Below are 15,146 nucleotides of genomic sequence, written 5' to 3'. Positions count from 1 at the left end.
TAGATTTGGTATGACACGACCTAGATCTTATTAGGCTACTCTAGCCGAGCTAGGTCAGGCCGGACTGTGGGGGCTTGATTGCCACCTCTAGTTTATATTCACACACTCTTTCCATCGGAATTGCACAAGTGGAGCCAATCCATAAGGCTCAGAGGCTTTTTGAAGCTTTAAGAATATTCTCCATAACAAGTAGTTTGGTTAAATTAGCACCTTTGTCATGCTTCATAACAATTTCTTATCTTTCATAAATTTCATTAAAGTTGATACTAGATTAATTTCTCACCTGACAATAGTTACAAAAAGGAGCCATTTTGTTCGATCATGACACATCGATAGGATTCAACAACTAATGCCTTTGGGTTAGGGCATTTGTTTGTAGGCTCCAGTTTTTATTCGAGTTGCAAGTTTCCTATAGAAGAAACCTTCACAGCCTGAAACTTTTGATTTGTTACACTAATGGCAGATTGACACAATTCAACAGCTAATGTCTTCAGGTTAGAGCATCTGTTTGCAGGCTCAAATCATTATTCTAGCTGCAACTCTTCAGTAGAAACCTTCAACAATCTGAAACTTTGAATTGTTCGACTAATGGCATATAGATACAATTCAACAACTTATGTTTTCCCCTAGAGAATCTGTTTGCTGACTCAAGTTATTATTCCAGTTGCAAGTCTCCTCTAGAAACCTTCAACAGTCTTAAGCTTTGGTTTGTGATTAATGAAAGAAAAAGCAACAAGTTCTTCAGCAGTCTAAGGAGACCCTACTTATCTTGTTGTGGAGGACAATAAGACTATTGCAACCTACGGCATTAATGGTGTTTGCACCCATCTCGGTTGTGTTGTTCCATGGAATGCTGCTGAGAACGAATTCACTTGCCCTTGCCATGGATCTCAGTACAACAACCAAGGCAAAGTTGTGAGAGGACCTGCACCTTTGGTGAGTCCCCATTCCTCTCTTTCTTTGCTATATATAGTGATTTCTTTTGTTCAGTTGCTCTTGATTTATGGAGTAAAAATTGAATTGGATACTTAATTTTGGCATGCTCTAAATCTCTTTTTGCTCAGAAGTAGGTACAAATTGGAGTACAGCTATTGTATCATTTTTTGAAGCAGAATATGCTAATAACATAATATGCATGAGAAGATGATAACAAATAATTGAGGCACGCACCGATAAACTTCCTGATATTTTTAGTATTGGAAGGCTAGGTTTTACTTTGACAAGCCTGTAGGTAAATCTGGGAAGCGCATAGGTTTGTAGTCTGACAGTCTAGCATCATTAATAGTTTGAGCACCGCAGATGTATGATATGCCCATCAAGAGAATCGACCCCTATCTCAATTTGACACTATCCAGAATTAGGTCTAATGAACTCAAGAAGAAAGGGTACATATGTTGCGGTTTCTGGTGTTTGATCTTTTGCTTCACATGTACAATATGCAAGTATTGAAATTGTTCTGAGGGCATAAGGTTGGAAAACAAGAGAAAGTATTGTAGTTGGGTTGTAGTGTTGGGATACAATCAAAATCCCATATTAGAAATACATGAAAAAGATCTTGGAGTTGTAAGATAGAGATATCGATATTAGTACGAGGTCTTTTGAGTAAAACTCAAAAATAAAATCATGAGAGCGTAAACCCAAAGTGAACAATATCATACCGTTTTAAAGATATATATAGAGTCCATCGAATTGTCATGAGTTTATGGTTGCAAATGTTGTGGTCTTGGTCCGGAGTTTTTTTTAAACAGTTAAATGTTTATATTATTTTTTTTAAGAAAGGAGAAGAGAGAACTTTGTCTAATGATTATAAATCAAATCATGAAAATAAACTTTTACAGTTACATAAACTTTTTAATGAGCCAACTTTTAATTTTCTTTTGAACTAAAGAAGACTCGCATGTTTAAGGGATAGTTGATAATCTCTAGATGAGACTTGAAAATTGTGAAAGGCAGAGGCGAACATTTTTAGATTTTATTATGTTTGGTGCACATATATGTTATTTATAACATCCAGATATACATCATTAAAAAATTAAATTCATTAAGTAATCTAATTAATTATAAAAGAATTGAATTATTGGATGTGAAGGTTTATATACAGAATTGGTTAATTAAATCGTTATCATTAATGAATTGATAATAGATTAGGTTATATATATATATATATATATATATATATATATATATATATATATATACTGCGCAACTGTTTTGCTCGAGCCGTCCGCGACATCTGACGTGGCGAGAAGTTTCACTGTGCATCGTCCACGCATTGTCGAGTGGAGGTTGATAGTCTGCTTTTGAGTACCGTTTCCCAGCCAGCCGGTTTACCTTTTAAAGAAAAATTGACAATTGACATTATTTACCAGAAATTGAAAGAAATCGAAGAAGGAAGACATGGAACATAAGATTGGAACAGAAGTATTTCTGTCCAAACATAAATAGAACAAGAGAATGGAACTACGAAGAAGAGTCGGCCGACGAAGGCACGGGGGGCGCCTTTTTCTCGCGGGGAATGGACGCCGACGGCTCCCAGAGATTGTGTGGCGGCGGCGCAGCGTCTAGTACGGGCTAGGGAAGGTAGGGACTTTCGAAGATGAGTCTGTTGACGAATCCAGGGGGGCGGCGCCTTCTCGCCCCAAATGGACGCCGACGGCTCGCCGAGATTGTGTGGCAGCGGCGTCTGGTACCGGCTAGGGAAGCTAGGGATCCAATAGCGATTTTCGCCCGACGCCGTGGAGCAAATGAAGATTCAGCCGCGCGATTTTGGATTTTGGGATTTTGGAAAACGCGGGATGAAAGTTTGTTTATTGCTAGCGCCACGCTGTCGACGGAGATGCACAGTGAAACTTCTCGCCACGTCAGATGTCGCGGACGGCTCGCACAAAACAGTTGCGCAGTATATCATATATATATATATATATATATATATATTTGTAAATATGTATTGGGGATCAAATCGTAAGTATACAATCTAAATGTCCTACCTCTGACATCATGCCCCAGGGATAAATAATGATCATCTAAAAAAAATTTTGATTGTCAATTACAATGCAATATAGATTTTTTTTTTCTATGGGATGATAAATCCAATTCTTGACGAGATAATCGTATATTTTTTATTTATATTGATGGTGAATGAAAAATTTTCATAAAATCAGATTTTGATCATTTTGAAATTCAATTGATTTAAAAAATCAAATCTGAATTATAAATAATAATGATAATAACAATAATGGTGCTTTCATGAATAATTATTTTATTCATATAAATTTATTCACAACCTTATTCACAACACCATGTCACTGGGATCGTTCGCCTGACCCACTAATTGGGTCAATCAACTAGTCTATCTCGCCCAATTTAATCGATTCATCGATTCGATTGACTTTCCTAATAAGTCCTAATCATCCAATTTGTGCTCATTTGTCGCTCCACTTTGGGCTGCAGTTGACGTAGCTAAATAAATGGACTTGCATAGTGAAGGATAAAAAGAATATATAGTTCGGTACATAAAATTCATGTAAATGAAGAATTTTGAAAAATCATTAGACTATATTTAATTAATCAATTATACATTGTTATAGGTATTACGAGTTGGCCCGTAAAGACCAGTCTCAGATCGGGACACGTCAGACAAAGGAAGATGACTTATCCAAACATGTGGCACAGGTAGAGACCCGATTGTTGCGGTTGACTTGACCGATTGACTGGACTTAATCGGACACGATTCCTATTCAACCACTCGCCCATCTACCGACCACTTACCTTGACCCATCTTATTTGATGGCTAAGCCCGTTGCCCCTACACTCAAGCCGATCCTTCTCTTTTCGCCTATCAAATCTCTCAGACAGTCACATCACAACCATCAAACAATTATGAGACATGACAGTGGAGCTATGAGGGGACATTCCATTCATAATAATCGCGGATGATCGCGACGACTAGATATTTTTCATACCTTGGTCGACAAATCCTATGATAAAATCACGACGCAGATATTTCCTTAATTATCGAAAGACATTTCCTCTGATAAAATCACTGCACAAATAATCTCCAAAATATGTCTCCTCTGACAAAATCACTGCATAAATATTCTCCCTCATGAATGACAAGATAAGCTAGTATAACTCTCTCCTTCTTTGTTTATATAATTTCCTGATATTGCATGCACAGGTACGCAAGACATCACTCACTTCTTCTTCTTGCTACTTGTTATTTTCTTCTTCTTCCTCCCTGTATCTGACTTAAGCATCGGAGTGGTCGAGCTTAAGGACCCCTGACCTTCCTTCTCACGATGTTGGTGTACGCAAGTCCCGAAGTACATCATTTTCTTCCTCCTCACAATGTCCATCGTGGTGCTACGTGGCGGGTTACGCATCCGCATCCCACTAGGCGATCTCAACAGCAACCTACATAATTTTATCTTATAGTTTTTAAGAGCAAAAAGTCATGTGACAGTGTACATATAAGATCAAAGAATAATTTATTAATAAAATAAATAATTTTGTTAATATCTTACAGATGAATAAAGAAACCAATTTATAAATGAAAAAGTAACTTAAAAATTAACAACAACAACAAAAACAAAAACTTTTGTACTACATTTGAAATTCAGAACATAACTTAAGAAACATTATTTTAATTTGTCCTTGTCTCATTTTACTAGAAAATTTAGAATTTTTTTCATATATTTTAATTGATTAAGATATTATTTTTATTCAATAAGTTTTCCAATGTAGATTAAAATATTTTGAGTGAAAATAAAAAAATAAAAAAATACACCTATACTTTCAAAAGTTCTCCTTTTATTTTTATGAAATGATGTCAAAAATTTAATTCTTTTCTTAAATTATTTTTACTTTGTCAAATATTTTCTAAAATTAATTTTTGAAATTACATTTATTTTATGGGCATGTTTATGTTTTATATTATAAAATTAAGATTGTTCTATAACTTAAGAAATTAGGTGTCCTTTTGATTAATTTTTTCTCAACATGATTATTTTTTTATATTGATAAATATTTTATAAAACTAAAACCCTTTTTTATGAATTTAAAATTAATTAATTTTGTATAGTTATGATTATTTTTATTAAAAGTGATTGCATCAATGTGATAAATGGGGCGGCTTGTTGAGCTTTGAAGAAGCCCAAATCCACTTGCATGCAATTCGTCGACCTGACGGTGTGCAGCCGGAGGGATCATTCTCTGTCCTCGTCGATCTAATGGCAGCCAAGTTGGCGGCGGTCGCAGCGAAGGCGGTGGCAACGGCCAAAGGTGCAGCAGCGAACGACTATCAGTACTCGTGGAGGGAGAAGCTCGCCAAGCACAAGGACGAACTCGCCAAAGGCGTATGGGACTACTGGGAACTAGGTGCCTGAAAGCCCCTTGCGATCAGTGCCCGCAAGCGAGCACGTCTGCGGAAGGAGGTCCTTCTCGCCAGAGAGTTCGTACTCCTTTCTTTTCGCTCTTAAAAGCTCTTCTAAAAGGTGGTTTAGAGATTGACTTGATCTGTACTTCTGTGTCTGAAGTTTCCCTTCGTTTCCTGTCATATTTCGGGGGTTTTTGACTCAAGTTGGCTTTGTTTCCTAATTTATTTCACCAGGCGGACTCAAGTGAGAGTGCCTTACGATCATAAACTCTAGTACTTTCTAATGGAACCAAGTTGAGAAGTCGATGGCAGCGACCAAAGGTGCAGTGGCGACAAGGGAGAAGCTTGCCAAGCACAAGGAAAGCCAAAGGCGTACATAAATGCGACCGCGATCAGTGTCTGCGGAGAAGTGTGCTTCCCTTTGAGATATTCCTGTCATATAGTTCTGTTTTCATTATTTTCCAGGGTTTTTGACTCAAGCGTTGTTGCTTTGTTTCCTAATTTATTTCACCAGGTGGAGAATCAAATGAGAGTGCTTTCACTTGGCTATCATGATTCATAAACTCTAGTACTTTTGTCGGTCTAATGGCAGCCAAGTTGGCAGCGGCCGCAGCAAAGAAGGTGGCAGTGGCCAAAGGTGCAGCGGCGAATGGCTACAAGTACTCGTAGAATGGGAGAAGCTCGCCAAGCACAAGGACGAACTCGGCAAAGGCGTATGGGGCTTCTGGGAACTAGGTGCCCCTTGGAAGCCCGGAAGCGAGCACGCCTGCGGAAGGAGGTCCTTCTCGTCGGAGAGATCGTACTCCTTTCTTTTTGCTCCTAAAAGGTGGTTCTTGTGTACTTCTGTCAGACATAAATGCAAGAGGAAAGGACTTCCCTTCTGCGGAGATATCCCTATCATATAGTTCTGTTTTCATTGTTTTTCAGGGTTTTAACTCAAGCATTGTTGCTTTATTTCCTAATTTATTTCACTAGGTGGGCGCATATTGCTGAATTGATAAAGAAGATGTCTGAGATGCTTCTCGATTACAAGGTCAACATTCATACAGAAAATTGATTTAGGGATTTGTTTTACTAGTCGCAGTCCTACTAGCACCTTTCATTAGTTGCATTGTGAGAAACAAGGATTAAAGTTTTTCTGGTACTGGCTAGCACGAGCTGCACTTTACCAGTGCTTTTCATAGATTCATAAGTGCATAAAGATGACAATAAGCAGCTTCTTTAACCAAACATTTTTTGTGCATGAGAATCTTTGATAAAACTGTTTTAACAAAAGCTTGCTAGAAATGCAAACAGGATTATCGAGAGAATTACATAGAAACTCCTATCTTTTAGTCAAACTACTTTTTTTTCACAAAAAAAAATTAAATCAAATCAAATTCACACCACTAGGTTATACATCTATTTTCGACAATGTTACACTTGCTTCTAATTTATACTTTAAAACACAAGATGCTTATTTTTTTTCATTATATTCAATGGCAAGTTAATAATTCTGTAAGGCTGTTTTATGAAATAAGAATGAAATCTTGGTTAATAGTGAAACTAAAATACTTGTATAGGCAAATTGCCTTTTAAACAGTAAGAGAAGCACTGTCTGATGATGAATTTGCCATCTTCTAACTTGCAACTCATGACTAGTGAATTTTACCAAGTTACTATTTTGAAGCAAGGAAAATCATTGGTTTCTGTAGGGATAGTGCATGGTAAGCTGGTGACGATCAGCTAGCCAGTTGTTAGAATTTAACTTACAAGGACAAACTCGCCAAAGGCGTATGGGGCTACATTAAACTAGGTGCCTGGAAGCCCCTTGCGATCAGTGCCCGCAAGTGAGCACGTCTGCGGAAGGAGGTCCTTCTTGTCGGAGAGTTCGTACTCCTTTTTTTTCGCTCCTAAAAGGTGGTTCTTGTATACTTCTGTTGAAGTTTGTTTCGATTTCGGGGTGTGGTCAGGGATTGGCCTTACGATCCCCTAGGAAGGAGATGAGCAACAAGAGGAAAGGACATAAATGCGACTGCGTGTCTGCGGAGAAGTGCACTTCCCTTCGAGATATTCCTGTCATATAGTTCTGTTTTCATTATTTTCTAGGGTTTTTGACTTAAGTGTTGTTGCTTTATTTCCTAATTTATTTCACCAGGCGGACTCAAGTGAGAGAGCTTTCACTTGGCTACCAGAATTTATAAACTCTAGTACTTTCGTCGGTCTAATGGCAGCCAAGTTGGCGGCGACCGCAACGAAGGCGGTGGCAACGGCCAAAGGTGCAACGACGAACGATTATCATTACTCATGGAGGGAGAAGCTCGCCAAGCACAAGGACGAACTCCCCAAAGGTGTATGGGGCTACTGGGAACTAGGTGCCTTGAAGCCCCATGCGATCAGTGCCCGCAAGCAAGCACATCTGCGGAAGGAGGTCCTTCTCGTCGGAGAGTTCGTACTCCTTTCTTTTCGCTCCTAAAAGGTGATTCTTGTGTACTTCTGTTGAAGTTTTTTCAATTTCGGGGTGTGGTCGGGGATTGGCCTTACGATCCGCCTAGGAAGGAGATGAGGAACAAGAGGAAAGGACATAAATGCGACCACGTGTCTGCGGAGAAGTGCGCTTCCCTTCGAGATATTCCTGTCATATAGTTCTGTTTTCATTGTTTTCTAGGATTTTTGACTCAAGCGTTGTTGCTTTGTTTCCTAATTTATTTCACCAGGTGGACTCAAGTGAGAGAGCTTTCACTTGGCTACCAGGATTCATAAACTCTAGTACTTTCGTCGGTCTAATGGCAGCCAAGTTGGCAGCGGCCGCAGCTATTGGGTTGTAAGGGTGCAGACATAGTCCCACATCTAAAGCACATAGAAAAGATCATGGGTTTGAAAGGATGAAAAGTATCTCCATTGACATGAGACCTTTTAGGTAAAGCCCAAGAGCAAAGCCATGAAGGTTTAGGCCCAAAGTAAACAATATCATGCCATTGTGGAGATGCAGACATCCTTTTGGACCCAATAATTGGTATTAGAGTGAGGCCGCTCTTCACTGGACTATTCGTCGGATGAGCCATGATCTAGATCTAACCATGTGGCTGAACCTTAAATAAAGGAAGTGGGTGCTTCCGTATCTGAATCAAGAGAACCAGATACCAGGCAGATATCCAGACGAGGAGTCTGGTTGAAAGTCCTATTGGATCCAGGGAGGATCGGACAACTGGTGGAAGTCCTAGTAGGTCGAGTGGACCGAGGGGCAGAAAGTCCTGGTGGGTCGAGGATTCAGACATTAAAAAATGAAGGATTTTCGTTTGAGGGGGCTTGTGGTCCTTTGTTTGAGGAGAGATTATTGGGTTGCAAGAGTGCAAATATAGTCCCACATCTAAAGCACATGAAAAAGATTATGGGTTTATACGGATGAAAAGTATCTTCATTGGCATGAGGCCTTTTGGGTAAAGTCCAAGAGCAAAGCCATGAAAGTTTAGATCCCAAATTTTACAATTTCATGTCATTGTGGAGATGCAGATATCCTTTTGGACCCAATAGTAGCGAAGGCGGTGGCAGCGGCGAATGGCTACTAGTACTCGTGAAGGGAGAAGCTCGCTAAGAACAAGGACGAACTCGCCAAAGGCTTATGGGGCCATTGGGAACTAGGTGCTTGGAAGCCCCTTGCGATCAGTGCCCGCAAGCGAGCACGTCTGAGGAAGGAGATCCTTCTCGTCGGAGAGTTTGTACTCCTTTCTTTTCGTTATTAAAAGGTGGTTCTTGTGTACTTCTGTTGAAGTTTGTTTCGATTTCGGGGTGTGGTCAGGGATTGGCCTTACGATCCGCCTAGGAAGGAGATGAAGAACAAGAGGAAAGGACATAAATACGACCGCATGTCTGCAGAGAAGTGCGCTTCCCTTCGAGATATTCCTGTCATATAGTTCTGTTTTCATTATTTTCCAGGGTTTTCAACTCAAGCGTTGTTGCTTTGTTTTCTAATTTATTTCCCCAGGCGGACTCAAGTGAGAGAGCTTTCACTTGGCTACTAGGATTCATAAACTCTAGTACTTAACTTGGAAGTCTAGAGTTCGAATCCTTGGGAAGACAAAAATCCACTGGCCAGTGGTGGGAAGACTTAGTGAGTAACAGTATGGTCGAGGGTCGTCAGTGGGACGACGTAAGGGGTCGCCAGTTGGGCCGCCCAAGGGACCGCCCAAGGGACCGCCAAGGGGCCGTCAATTGGGCCGCCCAAGGGGCCGCCAGTTGGGCCGCCCAAGGGGCTGAGGGGTCGGGTCTTTACAATATAAAAGACGTCCTTTTATTGTAACGACCCGACCCCTTAGGCGACCCAACTGGCGGCCCCTCTGCGGTCCCTTATATTGGGCGGCTCAACTGGCGGCTCAATTAAAACCCTTTTTTATGAATTTAAAATTAATTAATTTTGTATAGATATGATTATTTTTATAAAAAGTGATTGCACCAATGTGATAAATGGCGCAACCTGTTAAGCTTTGAAGAAGCCCAAATCTACTTGCATACAATTCGTCGACCTAACGGTGTGCAGCCGGAGGGATCATTCTCTGTACTTGTCGGTCTAATGGCAGCAAAGTTGGCGGCGGCCGCAGCAAAGGCGGTGGCAGCGGCGAACGACTATCAGTACTCATGGAGGGAGAAGCTCGCTAAGCACAAGGACGAACTCGCCAAAGGCGTATGGGACTACTGGGAACTAGGTGCCTGAAAGCCCTTTGCGATCAGTGCCCGCAAGTGAGCACGTCTACGGAAGGAGGTTCTTCTCACCAGAGAGTTCGTATTCCTTTCTTTTAACTCCTAAAAGGTGGTTCTTGTGTACTTCTGTTGAAGTTTATTTCAATTTCTAGGTGTGGTCAGAGATTGCCCTTACGATCCACCTAGGAAGGAGATGAGGCACAAGAGGAAAGGACATAAATGCGACCACGTATCTGCGGAGAAGTGCGCTTCCCTTCGAGATATTCCTATCATATAGTTCTATTTTCATTGTTTTTCAGGGTTTTTGACTCAAGCGTTGTTGCTTTGCTTCCTAATTTATTTCACCAGGTGGACTCAAGTGAGAGAGCTTTCACTTGGCTATTAGGATTCATAAACTCTAGTACTTTTGTCGGTCTAATGGCAGCCAAGTTGGTGGCGGCTGCAGCGAAGGCGGTGGCTACGGTCAAAGGTGCAGCGGCGAATGGCTACCAGTACTCGTGGACGGAGAAGCTCGCCAAGCACAAGGACCAACTCGCCAAAGGCGTATGGGGCTACTGGGAACTAGGTGCCTAGAAGCCCCTTGCGATCAATGCCCACAAGCGAGCACGTCTGTGGAAGGAGGTCCTTCTTGTAAAATACTGAAAAATTCCATTATTGATACGAACACATTCTTCTTGTGAAGACAAACCAAACAAAACTTGTTGGGACTAAATTGGAGGTCGTTTGGCCACTGAACCAAGCGAACCAAATATAAACCTGGTTTGCTACAACACCAGTTTAAGCTGGGTTGGTTCAGTTGGATTAGAATTCTGGTTCATATGGTTTAGGTTCGGTTGGGTTGGGTTGGGCTGGTTCGACTGGTTCGGTAGGGATTTAGGTTAAAAAGGATTTCTCTCCTTCGATCCCTATCCCGATTTCGCGTCCCACTGCCTCCAACTGCTTTGCACTTCAGCCGCCGCCTCGACGCAGCCGATTATGGAAGCCTCCTCGCCGTCGCCACCAGCATGGTGTTCGGCTTCCAATTCCTGAGCTGTCTCCTCCTATTTCGCCAGATTCCCTCCACCGTGATTGTGAGCTGCCGACTCCTCTGCTTGATCTTCCATCTTCTTCGTTCAACTCACGCCGGACAATCAGCCCTTCGCCGATCCGTGGCCAAGCTGTCTTCTACGTGCGGCCGATTTGGTGCCGAAGCTGAGATCTCCAGCTCGATTTCCTTCACCGACTTTGCACTTTAGTATCCAGTGATTCCTTGTTTGGTTTGATTGTCGGTCGACGCTGCTGTGAGCTAGGGTGCATTCGACAATGCTGTTGCAGAGTCTCTTTGTCGTTCCTCCTCTTCTCAGTTGTCGGAGCGCTAGAGCAGCAAGGTGAACCGTCGGTAGAGGAGCTGAAGTTGGAGGATAATCGGTAAGGGCAGATTGGTTGTTTCCTTGAGTTGATTTCTCGAGGAGGTATTGATTAGGTTATTAATTGGCAATGTTTTTGATTTGCAACAGGGAAACCTCTGTACATCTTCGATTCTCTGTCGATCACCGAAAAAAGGGCAGGTAAGGATGTATCTGTGTTTTCCTTTGGTTATGGTGGTAATGCTAGGATTTTTGAGCTTTTGGGTGGCTGGTATTGTGGGTGCAGGAACCTGTGTTAGGCAGTGTAAGAAGGGAGAGGTTGTTCATTGGTTATTTGACGAGGAAAGGTTGTTCGTTTGGTTCATTGTCGAGAGAGGAGGATTAGGGAATTAGCAGGTAAACTCAACCTTAGCTTTTATTTTGGATGGATTGAGGTTTATGCATGGCTTGGATCAGATTTGTTACTGTTAGTGCAAGAAGCACTAGCAGGTCAAACCTATGTTTTGATTATGGAACTAGGATCAAGTTAAGTATGTGGTTTGACTAATCAGTTTGAAATGAGTTTACAGAGAACAGGTAAAGTCCTAGTGTGGCTAGGCAAGAAGACTTGGCAGAGTCAACGTGCACCAGGCAAGATCTGGACTTGGGTCAGGAGGACCAAGTTGCAGATGAAATGGACTTGGTCAGGAGGACCAAGTTGCAGAGAAGAATGGACTGATCAGGAGGATCAGTTGCGTTCAAGTCCTGGGGGGCAACGACAGAGCCGAGCAAAAGTCCAACGGGTCAGGAGGACTTGGTTGGCATCAGGTAAATTCTCCCGAGTGGAGTGGGTGAAGACGCGTTCCTACGAGGAACAGTAGGCGCCGGTCTAACCCAGGATCTCACCGGAGATCCGAAGTTAAGACTCGGAGTTGGTTCAACGAACCGACTCAATAACTGTTATACATGTTAAGCTAACTTTCGTGCAGGAAGAAAAATTGATCAAAACAGGCCGAAAAACTGATTTTCGGGCCTGGAGTCGACCCAGATGGGTTCTGGAGTCAACTCCAGCCGAATCAGCCGAAGGTCAAGGTTTGTGCATCAGGATTTCTGCTCAGTCGGACTGGAGTCGACCCAAAGTGCAATCTGAGTCGACCCAGAGTCAAAATGTTATCGTCTCCGCCGCCAACTAAGCTGGAGTCGACCCAGAATGCAATCTGAGTCGACCCAGGCGAGATAAACGTTAACAGAGATAAAGTTTGATCTGCCACCTCAGCTGGAGTCGACCCAGATGGCGATCTGAGTCGACTCAGGCCTAGTATAAAAGAAGGCCGCGAGCAGGAGCCGAACATCAATTCAATTCCGCTCTCAAACGCTTCTCCCGCGACCGTTAAGCTTCCAATCTTCGACGCCGGTGCCAAGCCTGATTCAAGCTACTTCAACGAACACCGAGACGCCGAATTAACACTCCGGGGAGCGCAAAAACTTGGTAACAAAAGCTGTATTTACATTCCGATTATTTGTTTTGTAATCGAGGTTTTTGTAACCGATTTTCGATATACTTGCTAATTCCGGATAGATTTGGTGGTTAGAAGGTTTGAATTTGGTTAGTGATTGAGTTGGCTAGTATTATTTGGCTAATTATATATGTATGTCCATTGATCCAGGACATTGATTTGAGTTGATTGGTTGCGGATATTATCAGACTCGGATTCTTTGCGATTACACGCAACCAATCGGAAGGCGAGTACCTTGACTTATCCTTTATAGATAGGTCTTTAAGATATGTGTAAATTGCTAGATATCAATGATTTATGTTCCTGTTCATATTTATTTCACTTGCTTCTTTGACTTGATTTTTATATCAGTTATTACTGCTACTTGGTAGTATCGGATACCTTTTGGTTATTGTGGTTATCAGTTATTCATTTATCTTGATATCATTTGATACCTTTGTCATGTTTGGTTATCCAATCTTTTTGGATTCTGATATCACCTGCTACATGTACATATGCTGCTACTTAGATTATATCACTCTATTACCAGTGCATATGCTAGTTATGGGATTTTTATATCATTCTGATTATTGTGGCATATTACATGGATATGTAGTTGGATAGGTGGTGCATGGAGCATATTATATAGATATGTAGTTGGATATATGATGCATGGACTAGTGTCATACATTATGCTTGCATATATTACATACTGACGTGCGGGATTTCATTGTTATTGAGTCCAGCGTCAGCTACATGCGGGCTACCAACCAAAGGGTGTGCGTAATTGCATGTCTTGCGATTATTAGCATCCTACTCCTATTTTAGTCGAGTCGCTCCTATTATAGTAGCACAGGTGCATGATTCACACATACAATCCACTCATGGATTAGTGGAACCTTTATATTACATACTGACGTGCGGGATTTCATTGTGGAGATACAGATATCCTTTTTGACCCAACAATTGGTATCAGAGCGAGGCCGCTCTTCACCAGACTAACTACCGGAAGAGTCATGATCTAGATCTAACCATGTGGCTGAACCTTAAACAAATGAAGTAGGTGCTACCATGTCTGAATTAAGAGGACCAGACACTAGGCAGAAATTTAGACGAGGAGTCTGGTTAAAAGTCCGGTTAGATTCAAGGAGGATCGGACAGCTAGTGGAAGTCCTACTAGGGCGGGTGGACCAAGGGGCAGAAAGTCCTGGTGGATCGAGGATTCAAACATCAAAAAACGGAGGCTTTCCATTTGAGGGGGGCCTGTGGTTCTTTGTTTGAGGGGGGATTATTGGGTTGCAAAGGTGTAAATATAGTCCCACATCTAAAGCACATGGAAAAGATTATAGGTTTAAAAGGATAAAAAGTATCTCCATTGGCATGAGGCCTTTTGGGGAGAACCCAAGAGTAAAGCTATGAGGGCTTAAGCCCAAAGTAGATAATATCATGTCATTGTGGAGATAGATATCATTTTGGACCCAACACCTTGGGTGGCCCAACTGACGACCCAATTGGCAACCCTTTGGCAGTCCCTTGGGCGACCTAATTGGCGACCCCTTGGTCGTATCGTTACTCACTAGGTCTTCCCACCCCCGCCCAGTGGATTTTTGTCTTTCCCAGGATTCGAACTCTAGACATCCAGGTTAAGTACTAGAGTTTATGAATTCTGGTAGCCAAGTGGGAAGAAAAATAATTGTTATGCCCTTGAGACGGTTGTCCAAGAAATTTCGGCAGCATCTCCCCTGTAACAATTGACTTTCCCTCAATACATACACAATAAAATCAATCTATAACAAGCTATGGACATATACTGACAGATAAAAGTAAACAAAATGACCACCATTGTCATATACACACATCCACACAAAGTGACCCACGGTCACTACCATCATCAAGTAAACTGAACAAGCATAACCACGCATGTATAACAAGACCCAGATCCATAAAAATATCCAAATCTCAATAAAGCCATAGTATCGAAATGTCAAAACTGCAGATACTCAAATAGAAAAAAAAATAATAAAGGAAGTCCGAATAAGCCTGATATACGGACAGCATGACAGGGTCAGCATTTATACAGAAAATTAGTTTAGGGATTTAAGATAGTAAAAAAAGGAAGTCCGAATAAGTCCGATATACGGACAGCATGACACGATCAATCAAAAATTAAAAATATTGTTTAAAGATAGTAAAAAAACTAAAAAAAATATCAATCAAATATAATTGGGCCGGCCTGTTGAGCTTTGAAGAAGCCCAAATTGCAGATAATTCCTC

The sequence above is a fragment of the Curcuma longa genome, chromosome 2 (assembly GCF_044706935.1).
Source record: "Curcuma longa cultivar G26 ecotype Majalengka, Jawa Barat chromosome 2, ITB_CL_G26_1.1, whole genome shotgun sequence".
Taxonomy (NCBI): Eukaryota; Viridiplantae; Streptophyta; class Magnoliopsida; order Zingiberales; family Zingiberaceae; genus Curcuma; species Curcuma longa.
This window is presented reverse-complemented; position numbering follows the sequence as displayed.